This window comes from Homalodisca vitripennis, chromosome X (assembly GCF_021130785.1).
Source record: "Homalodisca vitripennis isolate AUS2020 chromosome X, UT_GWSS_2.1, whole genome shotgun sequence".
NCBI classification, from domain to species: Eukaryota; Metazoa; Arthropoda; class Insecta; order Hemiptera; family Cicadellidae; genus Homalodisca; species Homalodisca vitripennis.
The window spans coordinates 149,726,366-149,740,496 of NC_060215.1; the positions used below are offsets into that span (position 1 = coordinate 149,726,366).

Genomic DNA, 14,131 nt, shown 5'->3' on the forward strand with positions numbered 1-14,131 from the left:
GTGTGTGTTAAACTTAGATATTATAAAATTGTGTGTTTTTTCTAAGAGGCGTAAATTCAAATGTTTTGATAGTTGATAAATGTATAGTGAATTTAACGATAAATGTTCTTTACTTTTGCATTTAGTTTATGATTTTGTTTACTTTCATTCATAAATGTTTTTTTGTTATATAATTTATGATTTGTAATAAGCTAATATTTGTATTTTTATAGAGTTAATTTACTTTAGTGATTAAAACAGTACATTTGAAATAAATCAGACACCTATGTATTTTATTAATATATTATTTTAATATACAATATTAATTTTTCTCCTATATTGATTATTTTACTAATAATTTTAGCAAAATTCGAAAAAGGGTAGGCTATAGGAATAATTATTAATGATCTAATAGTCATTTGGCACTGAATTGTTCAAAAATAAAAAAAATGTTGTTTTGGTCTGCTTTATTGTGATATACCCGTATGTGTGCCGTTGCCAATTCAAGATTTAAAATTCGGGTAACTGAAGATTTTGGAATTTAATGTTCCATTCCCTGTAAAACTTTTCATTTCGTAGTGGACCGCTTTTGTAGCAGAGGAAATTTCCAAACTTAGTACCTAAGCAGAATTATTGAAGCTCTGCTGTTATAGCAGATACGTTTTAAACATCCGTGATCCTGTTATCAGTGATTTGGATTGCACGCGTGTAACAAATAATATGAAACCTAGACTCTTTGGCGATGAACACGTATGCTGAAAAGGATTCCCTAGTATCAATGTGCAATTAATTTGTAACACCAGGAAACAGTTCATCAGAATCAGTGTAGAGTGGTCGGGTAGCGGGCACGATTCACGAATATGAGGAAAAGCGTAAAGGAATGCTTGTAGCTCATAACTTGTATATTGCAGTAATTGTTGTGGTCTATTGTTTGTATTATTGATTTTTTAGCGTGAGGAAGAGGATTATGGTTTGTATTTTTATTTAATTTACAACATTCTCGAATTGAAAAAGGCCATGTGTACCTGTTGCTGCATCTGTACATTTAGCAGCAAATACTTTTCTTTTTCAATTTGAATTTGTTGTAATTGTATTTGCTGTAACAACACAGCATGCTTAATTTGTTGAGTAGACATTTCCTTTGTGTTGTCTGATTCGTACTGAATTAATCTCTTAGTCCATTTCCTCACAAATGTCTTTGGCTTTCTGTATTTTCAGAAATAGGTCTTTGTATTTCACCCACTTGGTCTAAGCTATGTGAAGAGACAGATTTTTCAACTTCATCTTGGTTCAACTTCATCAGGCTGGAGATGGGGAGGAATGGATTTCGATACTTTGGCCTCCAGATATACAACAGTGTCCCTCACAGTCTAAAGGCTTATGGATATTCCTCGTTTAAGGACAATCTCAGACTGGCTTTGGAGGAGGAGTGTTTCACCCCTAAATAGCTGTTTGATGTATTAGAGGTTAGATTAGTTTAATTTTGCATTTCTCGGATGATGATATAGAGTTGTATGTGCCTTGATTAAAAATGTATGACTTGAGTTATTTTGAAAAACAACAATGTAATGTTGAAAATTGCTTCAAATAAAGACGTTATTATTATTATCTTCGTACACATTAAGACTTCTTGGTACTGTCCTAAAAACATGATTCTTCGTGATGAAGTAACGCTAGAAAATCTTTTTCCCAAGTTCCTTTTGTTACTGATAATATTCTTATCGAGTTTTTCTTAACTTTCGTCCTCATGCTATTAAAAATAAAAATAGTTGTGCCGGATTTGTAGTTTCCCTATAATTTGAAAATATTGATGAGAAATAAATCCCCATTCCGTTTTCTTTAAACAATCAAAACTGGAATTTTTGACTTTCCATTGGATCTATTAGATTTGTCCAAAAAGATACACGAAAAGTACCCGATTCACAACATTCCTCTCAAAATTAAATTCAGCATCATCATCACTGGACAACATTGTAGTTGTTCAGCAGGCAGAAACAGCAGATCAGCGAACCCAATGAACGTCAGTGAATCAAATCTACTAAATACGTTAATACTGTAATAAATATGCCAAAATAAAATATTCTATACTATTATATTTTTCTAAAAATCTTGATAGGCCTAAGTAATTTGTACCCAGCCAAGTACCTCCTTATTCGCTTCACTAAGAGAAAATGTTATACTATGTAGTATTTACTTCAAGTATTTTCTACTTTTCATTAAAATCAGCCATGATGTTAAATTTAAAGTAATTCATATATAAATACAATAAACCTTAATTACACTGTAATTTGTAAAGTACTGTACGTTGTACAATATAACTTGGGTTAGTTTATGGATTAATTCCACCTGGTTGAAACACATAAGGCAAACTTAAGTGAGTCAAAATATGAAACTAAAGACTCAGGAACAAACACTTTTAAAATGTAAAAACTGTTATAGATATTATTACTGGTCCAAATGTAACTTTGGGAACTGCAATGTGTGACTGGGTTAAACCTTTCGAAAAGTGTAGATCACAACACAGATACAATCATTTATACTTTATTTCATACCTCTCTCACTCCTATTTGATGAACTATTTTCATATAGGATCATACCAAGTAATATACGAAGATTCACAAATAGCTTTTTAACCTCCTCTATTTCAAGTATAAATCGGATGCAGTATAGGTAAAAGGATTCTTTTTCCATTGCCATAATAGCAAAACACAGATTAATGCAAGGAGCCATCATTATTAGTATCCACCATAATTGACCAACATTCCTTTCCGTTCTGATCTACATGTATATTAATTACCTGACACTGTGTTTGATACTAATGTTTAAATTAACAGTCTCATAGCGGACTAATATTACAAAGCAGCATTTTTATAAATAAAGTCAACAATTACGAAATGCTCTAGCCTCTATATTCAGATGGGCTTCTCTTGTCAATACTATCCTGTTGAAGTAGGAGTTAGGGATCATGTCAGAAAATTTGGTTTATTATATTTGAGTGAGGTGGACATTGGCAAAAATAAGGTTAATGAATCCTTGAAGCATAATGCCAGGGATGCTCTTACATTCTATTCTACAGGCTGCGAGTAATGAGGGGAGAATTGTGGGCTTAAAAGAACTCTTTTTCATGGAGAAGGAAGAATAAAATAGTAGGGTGCTTGTTTCCACAGTGCCAAACCCATTTAATTTACCCACTTTTCATCTGTGGAATGGGTGGCCTAAGTATCTGGTGCTGCTGTTTTAATGATCATTCTGTTCCACCTAGAAATATTACTGGATGCTTCAGAGACCTCTTGTTCTGATTTCCTTATGCAGCAACAAGAGATTAAATGCAATCTTATTAATAACTCTGCGCCAGAGTGGTGATGATCTCTCAGAGGACGATGAACTCTCTCAGAAGATCAACCATGTGCAAATTGCACAGCATGAGAAGACAATGTTACTGGCCTTGATACTGTACTTCTAAGACAACCTTTTTCAATTATCTTTGTGCTTAGCCACTTTTGCAGCATGCAAATCACTAAACACAGGAACTGCAACTGCTACTTTAGTGTCATTGGCCTCTTTAATAGACCATATTGAGCCTACATGATCTTTCTTCGGTGTTGGCCAATTGCTCCACCTTAAGTCTGTCTGGTTCCAACAGCATCAGATAAAGCTGTAGGCACTGTATCTCACACATCATGCTCTTTGATGTAACCACTGTGCATTCAGTGGTATCTCTGCTTTACATGAGTGACAGCTACTGAGGCAAGGCAATTGGTTCAGCACTGTATATCCAAGGTTTCTGACCATCTTGTCATGTATAGTTTTCTTGGGATGCAGCTGCTTTGAGCGTCCACAAACTGAACATAAATTGAGCAAAACGAGTTTAAACCTGTTCATCAATCAGTTACATCTGCTAACATTGAGTCTACTCTGTCAATTCCACACTACATGTTACGTTCTATTTTGTATAACGATTATTCTCCTTCTTATTTCTCTGAACGCTTTTCTTTTACTTCTGAAACAAGCAATTGGAATACTTGACTTGGAGCCTCTTTGTTGTCTATTCCTGTTCATAGACCTTCTATTTACAGTCAATCATTCACAGTCTCTGCTTGTCGAATCTAGAATAATCTCCTGGATAATCTCTTTTCTTTGTGTCCAATAAAGAATTTTTTCATTTCATTTCGTTTTCATCGACCTGTAAAGTGCTATAGTCCATCAAACTTTTCCAAGGTCAGAGATGGTGGATCGAAGGAACCCATCTTTGGACCCCATTCCAAATGAGTTCAACATGCTCAGATGCCTATGCTCTTCAATGTGTCACTGGAAACTATAAATTACCTTGGACAACATTGAATGTAGTGATTTGGTCAATTATAAGGAATTATTGAGGAATACATTTGTCAAGCGATGGAACTCTAATAATGCGATTGTTTTTGAGAGCGAACCAAATCAATCGAGGTTGTCACAGTATTTGTTCAAAACATTTTAAAATTATGACTATCGTCTGTTTTCCAGTTCAAATCGTGTAAAAAAAAACATTTCTAACAAAATACAAATCTTCAACCTCGCTATTAGGAACCATCGTTGGTCAACAGATGTTAATTCGAAACTGGCAGAGCCAGTAATGCATATTCGCTTATAAACGGGAGTGGAGGGGTGGATCTCAATAATTAAACCAATCAGTGACCAGTGTGGCTTCTTTATTACAACTACCAGCTTGCGTAACATTCAGTCCAATCATGTATGAAATGTGATGTTTTAAGCGTTTTATTTGCATGGTAGAGAAATCTTTATGTATATGGCCACAGTGCTTTTCTTAATGAGTGGGGGCCAAATCGATCTGTAACTTTTGGAATGCCCAAAACTAGGGACTTATTTTTCGAACATCCAGCGTTGGACGCTAAGCTTCTTAACTCGTTAAGCGCGCAATGTTTTGGATATGAATGTCGCGGATAACTTACTACCGCCAAACTTGAGTCGTAAAATGTTACCCACTTAAAAACTCACGGAAGGCAATTTATTTAATGTCGCGACGGGTATACGTGGTTCGTGACTCCTGTATCGTCCGTCCTAGCCCGGGCCTGTCATGTTAATCATAAATCCGTCTTTCATTGGTAGAAGTGAAATGTGTCTCGGTCACGAACGCCACTGTGACTCATGGCCTCCTGTATCTCCAGATCCATATCGAGGCTGCTATCGATCTAACATCTACTGTAGGTGGCCGTGGCGGAATATCTCGCGGCGGTCGTCTTCCCGACCCCTCTCATACACGAGGCGGTCCTTCAACTACCGTCCGTCGCCTGTGCAGGTGAGTCCGTCTCCTTCACCTGTGGCACTTGTCGGCAGCTCGCCCCTGTCCCCGGTTCCGTGACCGACCACGATTCCCCCTCCCACCCATTACAATTAGGCGTAGTAGAGTGCACTCCCAACAGGTAGCTTCAGTTAACACACGCAGTGCACTCCGCAGCTGACGCGTGTGTGGCGCCCGAGTCACGTAAGTGCAACGAATTTGCTGGAAATTGTGTGATCGTTGCACACGTACCACTCGCAATTTACGCAATTTTAAAATCCGATTAACGAGGATTGTAACGTCTGCTTCCTTTTTGACGCTTCGATGGTCATTCGGCTTTTCAAAACGCATTCCGAATATTGTGCTATTTACGCTTAATGTCTAGGAATTTACGTTTATGGATGGTCGAGGGAATGGCAAAATAAATAAATGAAATTGCTGAAACCGATGTCACGTATTGGCCAAAATTAAATTAAAAAATGCTTGAAGGTGTTAACAACTCGGTTTCATGCGGAAATGCAACCGTGCTTTAATATGTCCTTTTAAAAACTTGTACAGCTCATCCAAAGAGTAAAAGTTACAAATTTTGGATTTTACGTTTTCGTGACTAAGAGTTGTGCAACACTGTTTTTACAAACTCAGTTTGAGCCCAGAAAATGATAACAGTATTACAAGAAAGCTAAAACGTTTCCTTCAACATTGAAAATAGCCTACAGTCCACGCAAATTATGAAAATTCAAAATGTTTTGGATCAAATGTAATTAGTTAAAGGTAACAAAACAGCAAGTGTTTAAATAAATGAGTTGTTAGGCTGAACATTACTGTGTTTAAAGTATGCATATATAGGTATTATTTTAATATACGTATTCAGCACAATTGAAAATAAAGAAGTAGCCTATTACTGAACATTTCTTTTCGGCTAAAAATGACCGTATCTATGCCTCGTCAAAATCCAAAAATTACGGGCAGAACAGTGTGGACATAACAATTAAAATATTTAATTCCAGTTGCTTAAAGATATTGTAGTTTTCCACCGTAAGGAATTACATTATTACTTTTTTACCGTCAAAATAGTCTCCTTAAAATTAAATAACATGTACGTACCTCGTATCATCAAAAATTAATATATTTGTAATTCAAGTGATAAAACAGTAACATGTATATTTAGAATTCCTATTTTTGGTTAAGCATTATTATTATTGTGTATAGCAATAATATTAATTTGAGCAAAAATCTGAACTGTTAGGCTATAGAAGTAATAAATACATTTGTTAATTTTCCAAAATGGAAGTAAACTAACGAATTTCACGGTTTATGGTTAGAATAACACGTATTGTAAATAATTTGATTTTCATTTGCTAAACACAAGATTAATATCAGTATTCTAAAAAATCCAAAAAAGGGTAGAATAAATTCAATATCCAATAATATATTTTTCAATTGTTAACAAAACAATATGTATTTAAAAAAAGCGAAGCTGTCTTTGGTCTTTGTAATAATGTGGCATTGGTTTAAATGTTAAAATTGCAACTACTGAAACGTAGAACCTTTCGTATACCATCGGTGATAGAAATCATGTTACTAAAAGAGCAGCAAGAAAGTGGATGGTTGGGTGACGCGGAAAAAAATTACTGCCATTCAACAAATTATCCAACATCTGGATCGTACACATGCATTATTCCAAAAAGGGTTTAGTATTATGTGAGCTAAAAATTACGTCAAGAATGCCATTTTATGAGATAACTAGCAGTTACCCGCGGCTCCACACGCAGTTTCATAGACTTTGCATGTGTATGAGCATTTCTGATTCGAGTGAATTATATGTCCTACACCTATGTTGAGGTTGCCTTGTTGCCACGATCAAGAAAATATATCAAAAAGTGTGTATTTATGGCCCTTTTAATTTACTCCCGTCTTAGTAGTTTTACGACAAATTGATTTTGCTTTATTTCTCCGATCAATAATATATATATATATATATATATATATATATATATATATATATATATATATATATATATACAGGTATGAGAAAGCCTATTAGGTCTTTCTGTCAAAAGAAAAAACTAAGATGAACTTTTTAATAGTTTAAATTCATAGTAAAGGTTAGATAGTAATTTTATCTTTGATATCTGCATTACAGTACTGGCCAAGAGTTGCATACTTAATATTTACTACAATGTACAGCAATGTAGTATTTATACAATATATTTTCTTGACTGGATATTTTTTTACTCTGTGCTTAACAGTGGTTGCAGAAAAGGTAGAAATGTGTTGTTGATACGAAGGTTACTCTATGCTTTCAAGATTATAAATCTAAACAAATTGAAAATTGCGGTTAAATTATTTAAACATATAGTAGTGCTGATATAAAACAATGTTTACACAAAACAGTTGATTACATTTAACAAGCTTTTCCAATTCATAATATTTGTTTCTTGTGATGAAATTTTAGATACCAAGCTGGCATTTTAAAGGCCAGTGGGGCGTAGTTCGCATATATTTTCGAAATAAGAAGAGGACTGTGTGTTGACCAGGGACCCTAAGAATGTCTATGTAAAAGTTCAGCACAATTAGTCGGGTATTTTTCACACGATTGAGTAACACACACAAATACACAGACATACACCATTAGACTGTTATGTAACATTATAGATATTGTAGATATTTTATAGGAACTATAGGCCTAGAAACATTGATTGAGTAACACACACAGATACACAGACAGACACCGTTAGATTTTTATGTAACAGTATAGATATTGTAGATATTTGTATAGGAACTATAGGCCTAGAAACATTGATTAAGTAACACACACAGATACACAGACAGACACCGTTAGATTTTTATGTAACAGTATAGATATTATAGACATTTTTATAGGAACTATAGGGCTAGAAATATTGATGGAGTAACACACAGACAGATACCATTAAATTTTTTGTAACAGTATAGATATTGTAGACATTTCATAAGGGCTATAGGGTTAAAAACTTTAGAAAAAATACTCACTTATATTTTGATTAGATTCAGATACGTCCGATGAATAAACTGAAAACCGGGTCCAAAATAATCGACCGTTAGACATGTAGGCTCAATGAAATGTTTATCATATATGCATAGGTAAAGGACATGATTTGTGCATGTATTGAAACTAGTTCTGAAAAATGACGCATCCAGCAGCGCTGAATTAGAAAAATACTGAATTTCATGTATATAATTACTGTTTTTAAACTTACAAACTTTTGTTGGCATGTTCTCTGCAGTACTGACTAGATAATCCAAATCCAAAACGTTTATAGCGGGGGATGCTAGCCAGAGACTCTGTGTCGGGAGACCGGAGGCGGAAGGAGAAGGAGAGAGTGATGATCAAAGAAGGAACAGATCTTTGGAAGCGGAAAAAACTTCAAGAGGCCTTCGATAAACGAGAGGAACAGAGAAAGGTAAGAGTTATCTGGTACGTTTTTATATACATACATACAAAGTTGGTTTGGCCCTCAAAAGTGTTGTAAAAATGAGAACAGAACAATTTTTGTCCGCGATCCGAATCCGACAGTCTTTATGTGACGGACTATGGTATTCATTTAACTTACCGCTACATGTTCCCAATATATAAAAACACAAAGATATGAATAAATTTGAAAACTTAAACTTATTTACAAAGGTATTAAGGGATAGTCCTTTGCATCCACATTGAGATGTACTCGTGTTGAGAGAAAGTTAGAAAATACTGTGATAATTGACTGAGAGGAGGTGTTCCAAGAAGTGTCTCTTTCTAGGTAAAAATAAAACTACATACAAAACGAATGGGTTTATATACTTTTAATCGGGTTTAGATCAGAATCGTCCCTTTAAAATTTTCAATTTTTTGCGTTTAGCAATTTTTATTAATTGTTTCATTACCATAATATTTTCACTTGAATCGGACAAAAACCTGAATAGTTGTGACACATTTGGTGAATGTATGCATAAGAAATTTTAGCGCCTAGGAGCGGTGTAAATATAACAAGACCAATGAACATCATGGAATATATGATCAAACCCTGCACTTCTGACGTATCGTCATGTAAGAGATCAAACCCTGCACATCTCACCTACCGTCATGGAAGAGAACAAACCCTGCACTTCTGACGTATCGTCATGTAAGAGATCAAACCCTGCACATCTCACCTACCGTCATGGAAGAGATCAAACCCTGAACTTCTCAGGTAACGTCATGGACGATATGAAACCCTGTACTTCTCAGATATCGTCATGGAAGAGAACAAACCCTGTACTTCTCAGGTATCGTCTTCGAAGAGATGAAACTCTGTACTTCTCGGGTATCGTCATGGAAGAGACCAAACCCTGTACTTCTCAGGTATCGTCTTGGAAAAGACCAAACCCTGTACGTCTCAGTTATCGTCATTGCAGAGATAAAACCCCGAACTTCTCAGGTTTCGTCACAGAAGAGATCAGTCCTGCACTTCTCACGTATCGTCATGGAAGAGATCAATCTATCCAGTTCAGAGCTTCTGAAAAGATGTTTACATAGGGGCACCCAAAATGCCTGCAAATATTTGAACAGTGCAATCTGGTCTAGGCTGCCAAAAACCACCATTATGCTAAAAGATACCCTAGAACCCCTCGGTATTTATAAGGCTATTGTGACTTACAATGAGAAGAATATTATAAAATTGTTGAACTAAATCAAAAAGTTTTGAACTAATTAAACCTAACTCCTAGTAACCAATGTGTTGAAAGAATCAAATAAATGTAATGAGCTCAGAATAAAAAATAAATGCTTACAGAAAAGGCCAGCTTTTGTTGCCAACATGGTGCCAGCTTTTAGTGTAAACGCGGCTTTACTTATCTTCTATTACGGAATATTAATTCATCACACCACACAGAATTTGAAAAATTTGGATTTCCTTCGTGCCCCCAGCACACAAGCTAGTTCTGTGAAAAAAGCCTTCGCCGTAGTTAAAATGCTGATGAAATGGCATTGTGGTAGAGATGAAGCTTATTATCTTTCAGTATTCCCGCCATCGCGTGGTATTGTAGTAATTTTTTGTGGTACGAGTTGCGCTGCAGCCGAAACATCAAGACTTTTACATCCGTGTCAGATCTTGCAAGCAGTTTATTTCTATTAGGATCCAGGATAGAGTATCCAGGTGAACTCTGACAAGAAATCTGGCCCTGAGATTCCCCAAATAATAACGTATCCGCTCTTGATGTTGCTATGAATTAAGACCAACATCAGTTGTAGGTCTGGACACATACGGCTAATATCACAATCACATAAAATGCTTCTTTATTAGAATATAGCATTTGTATAAGTACTAATTGCGAGGGTGTGTCAGATGTAAACAGTACTGGTCATACAAAATTCCGTCATTGACCTAAAATCAGTTGATCCACATATAACGTAGTAGTTTAAAATAAACATAGTACTCAGAACATTCATTACAATAATATGAGATTAGGCAACATAACTTCAAACTCTCTATTTGAATAATTGCTGTATTTATTGATACAAGGTCTCTATACTAATTTTCATTAATAACAGTTATAAACATATATAATCAACGTAGCTTCGTAAGTAATAAGGCAAATTAGGGGTCATTGATTAATGGTGTACTGTAAAAGTGTCTGAATGATTACTACAGAATTTTAATACTCCTTTTCCGTATCGGTAATTCTGTGTTAAATTTGTCAAAGATAACGTGCATTTCTCATCATTTCAGAACGCAGTAGGTGCTATCTGAAATGATAGGTCTTTTAAGGCTCTTTAAAATACTCCAAGTTGCTATATAATATACAACACAAGATTTCCATCGTATTTCATGACCTGTAGTAATGATCAAACATATATCTATACTAATTATCACTAATAAAAAGGTATCAACATATAACAACATTTTAATCTACGTAGCTATGGTGGGAAGGGTTGATTCAACATTCACATTGATTCAATCCTCCCCACCATAGCTACGTTATATGTATAAGACATGGAAGCTCCACCGTGCTCATAGATCGTATCTCCGATGAGCATCCGATGAGACAATGAGAATACCTTTTCACCTAGAGTATACTATATTTTGTAGTGTGGGTGTCTCTGATGTCGAAACAACGTAAAGAGTTCATTTTGAGCTATTTCATCACCGATCTCTTCAGACAAACATGACTCAAGAGTCCAGGAGTCAAGTCTGTGACAGCGCAGATTCGAGACACTGCACTAAGAGAAAGGTGAACCGGAACTAAACTCAACATGCACATTTCAATTAAACCATAATTATAGAAAACAGATTAAACTTGAGCTAGAAAATTACAGCTTATTTAAATTCACAATCTGCTGCCAAGAAAAAGTAAAAAAAAAAAAAAAAAAAAAAAAAAAAAAAAAAAAAAAAAAAAAAAAAAAAAAAAAAAAAAACACACGGTAGACTGCAAACTCACAGAAACCTTACGTACTAAAACTCCATACTAACAATAACAATATTTGAAAAATGAGGGTTTTAACCGAATTAAAGCATGAAAAGCTAGAAATATATATGTTGTTATTCTTATGTACAAAGGTACTGCACTTTCTTATAACAATATTGCTATTTGAGAAATCAAAAGAAAGTTAACTATTATTATCTGAAAGTGATAAGAGATAAGGGACTACTTTGATTCGTTTCTTCGGAAATACACAAGTGTTTATAACTGCCAAAGTGTCTTTGATTTATTTCTTTCAAATGAACTATGGGTGAATAATATTTTTCGTAATGTATTCTATGCTTATTTTTAGATTTCGATGACAGAATTTTAAAGATAGCTTTACGGAAAAGCTTGTATGGATAGAAAATTATATTTATAAACCAATTTATAAACTAGTATTTCACTGCACTTGACGTAGTAAAACATTTAATAGTAACCTATTTTGTTTTCCAAAAGGTTTTTAAGTATAAAACTCTACCTATCTTGATATGTAAGAATGTTGAGTTTTGGGACTTATTGTGCCTGGGATAAAACCTTTTTGGTATTGAGATTTTAAAATATGTATTTCAAAATATAAACGTGTGTGGTATTTTTTTATTGGTTTGAAACATTAGGTCTCGTGTGTTTTAATAGTAGTTGCAAAAGTAAATATGGGATACAACCATAATTGACGCGTTAATTTGTACGTGGTTCCTCACAATTTATAAACACGTAAGTAATATTATTTTTACTTACTAGCAACAGCGATAACGGGAAAAAGGGAGCGTTTACTGATAGAGTTTGAGATAACGATCCTTCCTTATTTGATTTAGTTAAAATAGACCAGACTCCAACTAGCAACAGCGATAACGGGAAAAAGGGAGCCCTTAATGATAGAGATTGAGGTAACGATTCTATCTTATTTGATTTCGTTAAAATGGACAAGACTCCAACTAATAACAGCGATAACGGGAAAAAGGGAGCCCTTAATGATAGAGATTGAGATAACGATTCTATCTTATTTGATTTCGTTAAAATGGACAAGACTCCAACTAGCAACAGCGATAACGGGAAAAAGGGAGCGTTCAATGATCGAGATTGAGATAACTATTCTATCTTATTTCATTTCAGTAAAATGGACCAGACTCCAACTAGCAACAGCGATAACGGGAAAAAGGGAGCGTTCAATGATCGAGATTGAGATACCGATTGTATCTTGTTTTATTTCGTTAAAATAGACCATACTCCAACTAGCAACAGCGATAACGGGAAAAAGGGAGCGTTCAATGATCGAGATTGAGATACCGATTGTATCTTGTTTTATTTCGTTAAAATAGACCATACTCCAACTAGCAACAGCGATAACGGGAAAAAGGGAGCCCTTAATGATAGAGATTGAGATAACGATTCTATCTTATTTGATTTCGTTAAAATAGACTAAACACCAACTAGCAACAGCGATAACGGAAAAAGGGAGTGTTCAATGATAGAGATTGAAATAACGATTCTTTTTTTTATTTCGGTAAAATGGACCAGATAAATGTGTAATAGTCGAAAATTTAGAAGTGTCATAAGTATGTAGATAGCGTTTTGAGTAAGTATAAAATAGATAGGAAAATGCGGGGGCATAAGGTAAGTGGGAAGCAAGGACAATGATTACGTACCTTCTGTTTTGAAAGTAAATAAAATAAATAAATATTTTGCTGATATGGTATCATTTTAAGAAACTCAGAAAAAGTTAGAACATTTTTATAAATTAAACAAACAGCTTGTTCTCAATGCAGAATTTACATTATTGAGGTGTCTGAAGAACAAGTGAAGATGGCCATGAATGAAATGACCTCCAGAGCGATGGGCACTGATGAAATAGGGATTGAGACGATAAAAGCAGTTAGCCCAAATGCTATTAAGGTATTCACTAATTGGGAAACAAATCATTGTGTCCAGTAGATTTTCTAAGCCCCCCTAGAGGATGAGCATAGTTCGACCCGAGTTAGGCCAACGTCGATTTTGGCTGCAATGTTAGAAAATAGTGGAGAAATTGGGCATTCAACAGTTGTCTAAGTTCATAGAAAACCAGGATCTGGTATCTGGTTTGCATGAGTTAATGGTAACAATTTATCCTTTCCAAATTATAGGGCATCACATCATTCCACATGGCTGGCTGAAGTGGTAAATTCACTAAACCTTCAAATCATACCACACTTTGAATTCATCCCTGTGGTTTAAAGATGATTTTAATATTTAAGAGAAAAGCTGTTTTGTTTTCATTGGAATGCATATTCATTATCTTGAAAAATCAACTGTAGCCCTAATACATTTTTCGTCTACAGACGAATCATCTCGTACTGTACATACGACGTATGGAGTAGGTATTCCAGACACAAAATGTTGATAATCCACATTGAGCAGAACCTTCTTGGATTAACTTCCGCA

The 14,131-nt window shown here is 34.8% G+C and overlaps 1 pseudogene; it reads left to right on the plus strand.

Moving 5' to 3' along the window:
* The first annotated feature begins 8,565 nt into the window (after positions 1-8,565).
* The window catches only part of LOC124370007, a 65,902-nt pseudogene continuing 60,336 nt past the window's right edge, over positions 8,566-14,131 (plus strand).